A 12,720-nucleotide genomic window follows, 5' to 3' on the forward strand; every position below is an offset into this window, starting at 1 on the left:
GAGCACTCTGACCAAGGAAGTCGGCAGGGTGCATATCTGCCTGACTTGGATCCTCAAATGAGTTTTACCAGCCCTAGAGCCTGGTTTGCCCACAACCAGGCAGGGAGCTAAGTCACAGCCCCAGCTGCTGTGGAGAGCACCTTCCAGCCCCATGTGACCCAAAGGGCTGGTGACAACTCCTGGAAGCTGTGTGCCCAGTGGGGCTCGAGCCGAGAGGTGGACAGGCAGAGCTGATCGCCCCCAGAGCAAAGCCAATACTGGGCATAGAGTCTTCCCGTGCTCTGCATGGGCAAGGGGATTAATTCATAGCCAAGGCTGAGGGTGGCACCTGGCCCCTTCCGACCAGAGAGCGTATTTGGGAAACTGAGGGCAGCCTGGAGCGGCCCCTCCCTCTCTCGCCCAGGCAAGGGGGCTGAGACATAGCCCCACCTGCTGTGGAGAGAGTCTTCCATACCAATCTGACCAGAAGGGCTGGCGACAACTCCTGGAGGCTGTGAGGCCCAGTGGCACTCAAGCTGAGAGAAGGGCAGACAAAGCTGAAAGTTTGCAGAGCAAAGCCAGGCGGCCCTGTTTGACCAGGGAAATGGGGTGTGGGTCAGCTTGAGTTAAGACAACAAAGAAAGAGCTTTACTGGCTTTAGAGCTGCTTCTCCTGCTGTATCCGGGCAGGGAATCTAATTCTTAGCCCCACTCATTGCTGAACACAGCCTTCAGCCTATCTGACCAGGGAACCTAACCAGAGCACACAGGAAGCTGCATAGCCCATTCAACAGCCCTATGTACAGTGGCAATTGAACACAGAGCACAGCCTGTTGCATGCCCCATCTGCAAAGCAAAACTGGTGGCCTCACCCAACCAGGGAATTCAGCACACGCTCATACCTGATTTGAGCCCCCAAACAACGAGCTGTACAGGCACTGGGCCCTGGCCTGCTGCCCTGTCAGGGCAGGGACGCTAACTCATAACCCCATCTACTACTGAATATAATACCCAGACTCGTAAGCCTGACCAGAGAACCCAGGCAACCATGGAGCCCATCCTGTAGCCTCACTTGGGTAGGGAACCAGGCCAGCAGTCCTATCCAACTGTTCTCAGCCAGTGGCATACCCTCCCACCCCCATCCTCAGAGCTCAAAGAGTTGCCTCATCCAAAAATAGACCATAATAGCAGGCCCACCTGCTACTGCCCTGCTAAATGCCCAAAGACATTATCAGCAGACACATCCAGAAACCCAAACTGAGCTGACTAGTGAAGAACTGTCTTCGCAAAAGCAAACCTGTAAAGTCTGGAAGAGAAGCCCCATTACTCAAACGTGCAGATACCAATATAAGGAATCAAGGATCATTAAAAACCTGGTAAATATGACATCATCAAAGGAAACTAATAAAGCTCCAATAACTGACCCTAAAGAAATGGAGATGTATGAACTGTCTGATGAAGAATTTAGAAAGAAAAAGAAAGAAGAATGAAAAAGAGTGAAGAAGGTCTACAGGAATTATGGGACACCATGAAAAGAAACAATATTTGCATTATGGGAATTCCAGAAGGAGAAAAGAAAGAGAAAGAGACAGAAAATATATTTAAAGCAATAATGGCTAAAAACTTCTGGAACCTGGGGAGAGAAATGGACACCCAGATCCATGAGGCCCAAAGGACTCCAAATAGGATGAACTCAAATAGGGCTACACTGAGCCATATTATTGTTAAATTGTCAAAAGTCAAAGACAGAGAAAGAATTTTAAGAGCAGCAAGGGAAAAGAGAGAAGTTACACACAAGGGAACCCCAATAACACTATCAGCATATTTCTCAACAGAAATTCTTCAGGCCAGGAGAGAATGGGATAGCATATTCAAAATATTGAAAGAAGACAACTGTTGGGGGCTGGCCCTGTGGCCTAGTGGTTAAGTTCAGCATGCTCCGCTTTGGCAGCCCAGGTTTGTGGGTTCGGATCCTGGGCACAGACCTACACCACTGGTCAGCCATGCTGTGGCAGCAACCCACATACAAAATAGAGGAAGACTGGCACAGATATTAGCTCAGGGTGAATCTACCTCAGCAAAAAAAAAAAAAAAAAAAAGAAAAGAAAAGAACTGTCAACGAAGAATTCTATATCTGGCAAAGCTATCCTTCAGAAACAAAGGAGGGATAAAGACTTTCCTGAACAAACAAAAGCTGAGGAAGTTCTTTACCACAGATCTGCCATACAAGAAATGCTAAAGGAGTTCTTTGAGTGGAAGTAAAAGAATGATAATTACATCATAAAAACACAAAAAGGTAGTGTAAATCTCACTGATAATGGTAAATATATAGTCATAGTTAGATTCTGCAATATGGTAATAGTGGTGCATAACACACTTATAACTCTAGTTTAAGTTAAAATAAAGAACATAGCAACAATAACCATACCAACAATAACCTGTTATTTGTTATAATAACATAATATAAAAAACATGTAAATTGTAACAGCAATAACCTAAAATGTAAGGGAACAGTAAAGTATATGAATTCTATTAAAGTCAAATTGTTATCAGTTTAAAATAGGGGGTTATAAGTTTAAGATATTTTATGTAAGCCTCATGGTAACCACAAGGGAAAATCTTGTAGTAATTACACAAAAGAACATGGTAAAGAAGTCAAAATATACTGATACCAAAAGACATCAAAACACAAAAAAAGACAGCAATAAACAAGAAACAATGGATCTACAAAATAACCAGAGAACAATCAACAAAATGGCAATAGTAAGTCCTTATCTATCAATAATTACTTTAAACGTAAACAGATTAAATTCTCCCATCAAAAGACAAAATGGCTGAATGGATAAAAAAACAAGATCCAACAATATGCTGCCTACAAGAGACTCACTTTAGCCTTAAAGGCACACATAGACTGAGAGTGAAGGGATGGAAAAAGACATTTCAAGCAAATGGTAACCAAAAAAAGCCAGGGTAGCTATACCTATTTCAGGCAAAATAGGCTTTAAACTAAAAATGGTAAAAAGAGACAATAAAGATCATTATATAATGATAAAGGGGTTGATCCATCAAGAAGATATAACAATTGAAATATGTGCCCAACATCGGAGTACCTAAATATATAAAGCAAACACTAACAGAGCTAAAAGGAGAAGTAAACAGTAATACATTAATAGTTGGGGACTTTAATACCCCACTCTCAACAACAGATAGATCATCCAGACAGAAAATCAATAGGAAATGGGGATTTGAACAACACTATAGACCAAATGGACCTAACAGACATATATAGAACATTCTATCTAACAACAGCAGAATACATATTTTCAAGTGCCCATGGAACATTTTCTAGGATAGACCATATGTTAGGCCACAAAACAAGTATTAGAAAATTCAAGAAGATTGAAATCATACCAAGTATCTTCTCTGACCACAACGGCATGAAACTAGAAAACAATAACAAGAGGAAAACTGGAAAGCTCACCAACACATAGAAATTAAACAACACTCTCCTGAACAACCAATGGATCAAAGAAGAAATTAAACAGGAAATACGTTTTCTTGAGACAAATGAAAATGGAAACACAACATACCAAAACTTATGGGATGCAGCAAAAGAAGGAAGTTCACAGCAACAAATGCCCACATTAAGAAGAAAGATCCTAAATAAACAACCTAACTTTATGCCATAAGGAACTAGAAAAAGAACAAACTGAGCCCAAAGTTAGCAGAAGCAAGGAAATAATAAAGGTTAGAACAGAAATAAACGAAATAGAGAATGAAAAACAATAAAAAAGATTAACCAAACTAAGAGTTGGTTCATTGAAAATAGAAACAAAGTTGACAAACCCTTAGCTAGATCAACCAAGGAAAAAAGAAAAAGGACCCAAATCAACAAAATTTTAAAGGAATAAGAAGACATTACAAATGATACCACAGAAATTCAAAGGATCATAAGAGACACTATAAACAACTAGATGCCAACAAACTGGACAAAGAAGAAACAAACCTAGAAGAAATGGAAAAATTCTTAGAAACATACAATCTACCAAGACAAAATCAGGAAGAAATAGAAAATCTGAACAGACCAATTACTAGTAAGGAGATTGAATCAGTAATCAAAAATTTCCCAATGAAGAAAAGTCCATGACCAGATGGCTTCACTGGTGAATTTTACAAAACATTTAAAGAAGAATTAATACCAATCCTTCTCAAACTCTTCCAAAAAATCAAAGAGGAAGGGACACTCCCAAACTCATTTTACAAGGCCAGCATTATCCTAATATCAAAACCAGAAAAGGACACTACTAGAAAAGAAAACTACAAGCCAACATCCCTGATGATCACAGATGCAAAAATTCTCAACAAAATACTAGCACTGAATTCAGCAGCACATTAAAAGGATCATTCAGCATGATCAAGTGGGGTTTATCCCTGGGATTCAAGGATGGTTCAACATATGCAAATCAATAAACATGATACATCACATTAATAGAATGAAAGAAAAATATCATGGGATCATCTCAATAGACACAGAAAAAGCATTCAGCAAAATTCAACATCCATTCATGATAAAAACTGTTAATTAGGCATAGAGGGAACATATCTCAACATAATAAAGGCCATTTATGACAAGCCCATAGCTAACATTATACTTGATGGTGAAAGGATGAAAGTTTTTCCTTTAAGATCAGGAACAAGAAAAGTGGGGCCAACTCTCACCACTCCTATTAACATGGTACTGGAAGTCCTAGTCATAGTGATCAGGTAAGAAAAAGAAATAAAAGGCATCAGAATTAGAAAGGAAGAAGTAAAATTGTCTCTGTTTGCAGATGACATGATTTTCCTTTTTTGTGAGGAAGATTAGCCCTGAGCTAACATCTGATGCTGATCCTCCTCTTTTTGCTGAGGAAGATTGGCCCTGGGCTAACATCTGTGCCCATCTTGCTCTACTTTATAAGGGATGCCACCACAGCATGGCTTGACAAGCAGTGCATCAGTCCGCACCTGGGATCCAAACCTGTGAACCCTGGGCCGCTGAAGCAGAGTGTGCAAACTTAACTGTTCCACCACTGGGCGGGGCCCCCATGACATGATTTTATATATAGAAAATCCTAAAGATTCAACCAAAAACTGTTAGATCTAATCAACGAATTCAGTAAAGTTGCACAATACAAAATTAACATACAAAAATCAGTAGCATTTCTATACACTAACAACAAAATTTCTGGAAAAGAAATAAATCAATCCTACTTACAATAACATCAAAAACAATAAAATACCTTGGAATAAATTTAACTAAGGAGGTGGAGGAAAACTATAAGAAAAATACAAGATAATTGATGACAGAAATTGAAGAAGACACAAATAGTGGAAAGGTATCCCTTGTCCATGGATTGGAAGAACTAACATTGTTAAATTGCCAATACTAATGAAAGCCCTCTACACATTCAGTGCAATCCCTACCAAGATTCCAATGGCATTTTTTGCAGAAGTAGAAAAAACACTCCTAAAATTCATATGGAACCATGAAAGACCCCAACGGCCAAAGCAATCCTGAGAAAGAAGAACAAAGCAGGAGCCATCACACTTCCTGATTTCAAGTTACAGTATAACGCTTTAGTCATCAAAACAGTATGGAATTGGCATAAAAACAGACAAATAGACCAATGGAATAGAATTGAGAGCCCAGAAATAAATCTAAGCATAGACAGTCAACTAATATTTGACAAGGGAGCCAGGAATACTTAACGGAGTAAAGACAGTTTCTTCAGTAAATGGTGCTGGGATAATTGGATATTCACATGTAAAAGAATGAAGCTGGACCCATGTCTTACAGCACTCACAAAAATTAACTTGAAATGGATTAAAACTTAAATGTAAGACCTGAAACCATGAAATTCCTAGAAGAAAACATAGGAACAAAGCTCCTTGACGTGGGTCTTGGTAATGATTTTTTTGGATATGACATCTAAAGCATAAGCAACAAAATAAAAAAATAAACAAGTGAGACTACATCAAACTAAAAAGATTCTGCACAGTAAAAGAAACCATTAACAAAGTGAAAAGGCAACCTATAGAATGGGAAAAAATATTTGCAAATCATATTATCTGATAAGGGGTTAATATCCAAAACATATAAAGAACTCATACAACTCAATAGCAAAAAAACAACCCAATTAAAAAATGGACAAAAGACCTAAATAGACATTTCTCCAAAGAAGATATACAAAAGGCCTACAGGTACGTGAAAAGATGCTCAAAATCACTAACCATTAGGGAAATGCAAATAAAAACCACAATGAGATACCACCTCACACCTGTTAGAATGGCCATCGTCAAAAAGACAGGAGATAACAAGTGCTGGCATGGATGTAGAGAAAAGGGAACCCTTGTATGTAAATAGGTACAGCTATTATGCAAAACAGTATGGAGGATCCTCAAAAAATTACAAATAGGACTATCATATGATCCAGCAATTCCACTTCTGGGAATATATCCAAAGGTAATGAAAACACTAACTCAAAAAGATATCTGCACCCCCATGTTTATGAAAATTATTTATAATATCCAAGACATGGAAACAACCTAAGTATCCATCAATGGATCAATGGATAAAGAAGTTGTGGTGTATATATATAAGGGAATATTATTCAGCCATAAAAAACAAGGGAATTCTACCATTTGCGACAACATGGATGGACCCTCAAGGCATTATGCTAAGTGAAATAAGTCAGACAGAGAAAGACAAATACTGCATCTCACTTATACGTGGAATGTAAAACAAAAACAAACTCATAGAAAAAGAGATCAGATTTGTTATTACTAGAGCAGGAAGTGGGGGGAGGAGGAATTGGAGGGAGGTGGTCAAAGGTACAAACTTCCAGTTATAAGATAAATAAGTACTGGGATGAAACGTACATCATGGTGACTATAGCTAACACGGCTGTATGATACACAGGAAAGTTGTTAGGAGAGTAAATCCTAAGAGGTCTTATCACAAGGAGAAAAATTTGTTTTCTCTTTTTTCTTTTCTTCTTTCTTTTCTTTTTATTCTATCTGTTTGAGAAGACAGATGTTAGCTGAACATACTGTGGTAATCATTTCACAATATATGTAAATCAAACTATCATGCTATACGCCTTAAACTTAGTGATGTATGTCAATTATTTCTCAGTAAAACTGGGAAAAAAAAAAAAGAAAAAGAAATGGATGCTTTCTACTTACTACTTTTTGAGCACCATATAAGGAGTCTGGCCAATATAATCAGATCAAATCCTCAAAAAATGCCTATCAGATGGGTATTACTTTTATCATTGTCTCATTTTACGGATGAGGTGACTGAGGTTCAGAGACATTAAGTAACTTATCCACACCACACAGCTGATACAACTGGGATTTGGGGCCAGGCTTTCGGGCACATAAGAAGTCCTCCAGTGAACCGCCTCTCTCCTAAGTGAATGTTCCTTCGGTGATGTGGATACTCATTCCCTTCTTTACTGCTTTGCAGAATTCAGGGTTTGGGATATTGTGTTTTCCTAGAGTGGGCTCCATCCTATGAAGGTGCCGTTTCTGATGCTGCCCTTGAGTTCTGAGAGCAGGCTCTCCTCTTTGATGCTTAATCACCGGGCGGCAGGCCTCATAAGAGATCCGAACAGCAAGTGGATCCTGCAGAGCTGTTGGTGCTGCGAGTTCCCAGCTCTCCCCGGCAGGCGTGGACCTCCACGGCCCACCCAACCGTCCAGGCCTGAAAGGCATCCTGGGCTGGCTGGCTGGGGCAGAATGTGACGGCATTTACACAAGCTGAGGGAAGAACCCAGCCTCCTGAGCAAGCAGGCTGACGGCGCCTTGCACGGGGAACCGTGTTCTGCCAGCGGGGAGATCTGCAGGTGGAGGCAGAGCCTGCTAACTCGCTGAGCACCCTGAGGCTGTAGAACGGAGGGCTCACTAGAGACGACCAGCTGCCCATTGTACTGCTGGGCATATGGAGGCCCAGAGAGGGAGGGCACTGCTCCATGTCGCAGAGCATCAAGGGGATACAGCACCATGCTGAGTCCCCGGCACTTTAGCTTCTCTCAAGCGCCCTCCTCGCAGAGCTCTGGACTGTCCCATAGCAACCCAGGGGGTAGGGATGGCTCTGAGCAAGTGATGGAACTGGGCACCCACAGGCTCAATGCAGGCGCCTGCCCTCTTCCCAAGCAGGGATTGGGCCCACAAGGCGCAGCAATGCCCACACCTGAGGGCGGGTGCGGAGGAAGAGATGGTGCCTCAGTTCCCACTCTCACATGGCCCGCACCCTCTGTGCTCCTGGTCATGGCCTTGCTCTCCTCCTCCTCCCGTCCTCCCAAGAAAACAGGAGCAGACACTCCTCAGAATCTCTCCCCCAAGATCTGAGAGAGTCGAGAGACTCTCAAACTGGATTTCTGCTCCCTACCTGGCTCTCCTTAGACTCACCCGGTTTTCTTATAAATCCTGGTAGTCCTGGTCCGGGATAACCCAAGAATGAAGGTAACGCACAGGGGAGACTGCAAATTACCCCAAATTAGACATGAGAAGAGAGATGAAGGCTCTCCCAGCAGCCATAACTCATCCGAATGCCAGAGGAGAAGGATTTTGCCCCAGAGAGTCAGGCTTCTTAGGGAATTAAAGTACATGGGCGGCAATGAAGATGAGTTAAAGCAGCCACGAAGTGGGAGGGTTCTCATTTCCTGACATCTGTTTTTTTAAATGAGCAAAATTAACATCACATTACTGTAAGGTTTGTGAACTGCATTTCCCTGGGCTGGGAGAATGGAAAACATAAGGAGAATAAAAAAGGGGGATAGAATTTTCCAGAAGACCAGGCTGCTGCTCTCTCTCCATCCATCAAAGTACTGCTCAAAACTGCAGGCAGCCTGGGCTGGGGCACAGAGAGGGCAGCTTGGGGCAAGCACTTCAGACACAAAACTAGAGCATCAGAGCTTGTAAGAGCGCTATCTTATTCTCAGAGCAGTATCTTCTGGAAAATGCCCCAGATCCCAGGAAACCCCCAAATGTGAAGCTGGGGTCACCCAGGGAGCCTCTCTCCATTTTTGCCACTGCAGACCTACCTGAAGGAATACTGCTTCATTATGGCTTTGACTCCAGCGAGGATGGGGTGTCTTACACCTGAAAGGACCCAGCCTCAGAAACTCCTACGCCAGGCCCCGGGTTGGTTCAGAGGGGTCAGTGGCAGGACAAACCCAGTGCTTGGCCCTGCTGCCTCTGCAAGCTGCTGGATGTACCTTTCAGATGCTGTTCTCATTCTTTCCAAGAAACACCGAGGCCCCTGCAGGCTGAGGATTCATCTGGCTACCTCTGGAAAGCCTGAGTCGGGGGAGACAAGCCTCAGCCTCTTCCAGGTCCATGTCTCTTCAGGTTTGTAGGACTGCCCATAAACTCTTTCTGGCAACTGGGAAGCATCTGTAATCCTGTTTGAAGCCCAGTCCCAGATGGAAATGCAGTGGGGAGAGAGCTAAACAGATTTTTCCAGAACCTGAGGATACTGGGTCATGATTGAGCAAGCGCTCTGGCACACTGTCAGGTCAGGGAGGCCCTGTCCACCTCCTCACGGATCTCTTCCTCCCCCTGAGGTAGAAATTTCATTTCAAGTGGGAGTTACAAGCTCAAATGTCCACTGGGTCCAGGTGGGTGACTTAAAGCCAGAAGCTCAGTGGGGACGGCAGTGATCAGGAAAGCACCTGCCCCATCTACGGGGCAGCCATTCCTCAGCCCAACTCAACTGCAGCCATTTGGGAATGTGGGCCCACTTTTGACAGATCTTCTGATTTTCCAAAAGATGCCAGAAATCTAGATTTTGTTTTTTCTTTTGCTCTGTTTCTCTCTTGATTTTTAAAAGTGGGCAACCAATTCTTATTAAAAACGCAACCACCGCCAATAAATCCACCCATGTGTACCTGATTTTGGGTAGACGGCTGCCAGGTTTCAGCCTCTGGGTACAATTCTCCTTTAGTGTAAGAACAGACTTAGAAGTCCACCTGAGAGAGGCCGCAACTGTGCTCTGAATGTCACGTCATTTGAAAAGCTGCCTTGAGTTACCACAGTAACACATAATAATCCTTTTGGGTAACAGCTTCCACAGCACACGTGATACTCGTGGAGATCTCATTACTCCAACACGAGAGGAAAGGGCACAGAGGTTCAGAATGGTTCAGAAAGGCACAGCAGATCCAGACCCCTGGCTCTGTATTCACTCTCCCTTGCCCGCATGCCCCATCAGGGTAGAGTTGAGAGCATAACCTCTGGGCCCTGGCCCCAAATCCTTGAGGAAGCTTAGCAGACTCGGGCACAGGCACGGCTGGCTTTAGGCACTCTGATGGGCAGAAGTCTAGTCGACCCACCACCTCCATGGGGTGTGGGGGTGGTGATGGGTCCCAGTGCATAAGGATCCTTTACTTAACAAAAAGAGTTACTATCCAGTTATTTTAATAAGTGGTTGTAGCTGGTGGTCTTTGGGAGCAGATTTGCCCCAGTGGGTCATTGGCTTGGTTGGCTAGCACTATATATATGGATCTATGCACACACATGCACACACTCATTTACTGCCTTCAGGTGGTGCATGCAGCCCCAGCTAACCTGCACTGTCACCCCCCTGGCTCCTGGCTCTGCGGCTTGATTTTTCACCTTGGACAGGTTACTTCATTTTCTGTGTTTCAGCTTCCTCCTTTGTAAAATGAAGCAATCTCAATGATTTTTTTCTTGGTAAGGGTTAAATGAATTAATATCAGTATTGTCTGACACAGAGCAAAGTGTTTAATAAGTGTTAGTGGCTATTACTATTATTATTGTTACTGTTATTATTATGGCCTTGTACCCAGCCCCTTTCCATGTTTGTGCTACTACCCAGGCTCCTGAAAGTATGTGAATTTGCAACTCCTATTATAAACCAGCTACGCTGGGTCACTCACCCAGATGTTCTCTTCTCTCTTCCTGCACCTTCTTGCCCCAGTCCTATGGCCAGAGGCCATGGCTTTCGTCTTATCTTTTCATATTTACTCTGATCCTCATCATAACTTACAAGGAAGGTGGATTTATTTCTATTATTCAAACGATGAAACTAAGGCTCAGAAAGGCTATGGATATTCCTAGGGTCACACACAGGGGAAGGGCAGAGCTCAACTCAGAACAAACGCAGGTCTCTCTGGTCTCTCCTCACACCTGGACTTTTCTGGCTGCTCTTAAGAAGTGGGAATTTTTGGCAGCCCTGACCTTCCTTCCAGCACAGGATATACTGGGAAGAGTGGGTGACATCTGCCTCTTTGGATGAGAACTGGGCCTATATTTTGGCCCAGTTCCCACCACTCTCTTTTGTTGCTTGGATGCTGAGACTGGGAGCTGGTTGCCACTTATCATTGTGTTTGTGCTGTTGTTTTCTCGAGTGTGCAGAAATAGTTCTCTACACTCATGTGCCTGTCTATGGGGGAAGACGAAAGATAGACTCCAAGTGCTTGAGTTTCACCTAACTGAGAGAGTGTGTATTTCTTTATGGAAGCAAAGACTACTTGATCCTGCTTACTATGCAAATATGCACTTAGCCAGCTTTACTCATTTTAATTCCTGCCTCACCTCCATATGCATATTTCTGTTTTGAGGTTAAAAAAGTTCTGCATTTCTCTGGTTTGAATTAAACAGGACGTCTCCTGGCAGGTGATGGGGTGATGTCTGTGCTGGGTCCCTGAAGCTAGAGGGGTGCTGGACCACACGGACAGCCACATGCCTCACCAGGACCCATGTGTGCCCCCTCTCAGCTGTCCCTTCAGAGTGCTCTCCACTGCTCTCAGTTACAGAGCAGTCACTGAGGCCAGGGCCAAGTGGTGGCTGCAGGCAGGGAGGTGGGGAGGAAGCCTGAACAGCACTAATGTGACCCAGATGCCACACAGGGCAGGGAAGGTCTCTCTCCTTCTTGCCTGCAGGGGACTGATGGGCGGGAGAGCGGAGAACAAGAAAAAGTGAGTTACAGTCAATTCTCATTATTCTGCATAGGTATGTTCTACGAAGTTGCTGGGGAAAATGAATTAGTGAATACTGAACCATTCTCCTAGGGGAAATACAGGGTTAGGTTCCTGTGGGCCTCTGGTCACAACATTTTCATCAACTGATCAATACATAACTTTGTTTGATGTGTGTTTCTGTTTAAAGATATCTTATTTAATACATATTGTTGATCTATTTACATTGCACTCACAGCCAACAGCACTATAACTCACACCTGAGCAAATCTCAAGTACCACACTTATTTTCTCTGTAAGGCACATCACAGCCTTAGGATCACTAGACAGCACTTCAGCACTATGCTGCGGGACCATTTTAAATAGTGAAATTCCCAACAAAATGCATAAACATGTAAATGAAGTGGCACCAGGTATACCATGCAAAGGACCTTGTTTACAGTATGAGAGCTGAAACAAGACACCAGAGTCTTGTCTTGTTCCGTGTCAGCTGGGAATAGGCATGTAGGGAACCTCGAGTTTGTTGCTGCTCTGTCCACGTTTACGAACGACCATGAAACCACTGCAAGTATTGATTTTGGAGTTACAAATAAATCTTAGCGAGTAGGTGAATTAGCAAATACAGCATCCATGAATAATGAGGATTGACTTATTTCCTTTGTTCCAAAGCAGACTCAAACTCTGGGGTGGGGAGACGTGGAGTATGAGGTGGGGGCAGGGAGAGGGGTCAAGGAGAAGGGAATGCGATGGTAAAGAGC

At 43.1% G+C, this 12,720-nt stretch overlaps 1 protein-coding gene across 1 annotated transcript in view; it reads right to left on the reverse strand.

Annotated features, from left to right (window-relative positions):
- The window catches only part of SLIT3 (slit guidance ligand 3), a 598,986-nt gene that overhangs the window by 76,547 nt on the left and 509,719 nt on the right, over positions 1-12,720 (reverse strand). The gene's annotated exons all lie outside the window — the stretch shown is intronic.

Source organism: Diceros bicornis, chromosome 1 (genome assembly GCF_020826845.1).
Source record: "Diceros bicornis minor isolate mBicDic1 chromosome 1, mDicBic1.mat.cur, whole genome shotgun sequence".
Taxonomy (NCBI): domain Eukaryota; kingdom Metazoa; phylum Chordata; class Mammalia; order Perissodactyla; family Rhinocerotidae; genus Diceros; species Diceros bicornis.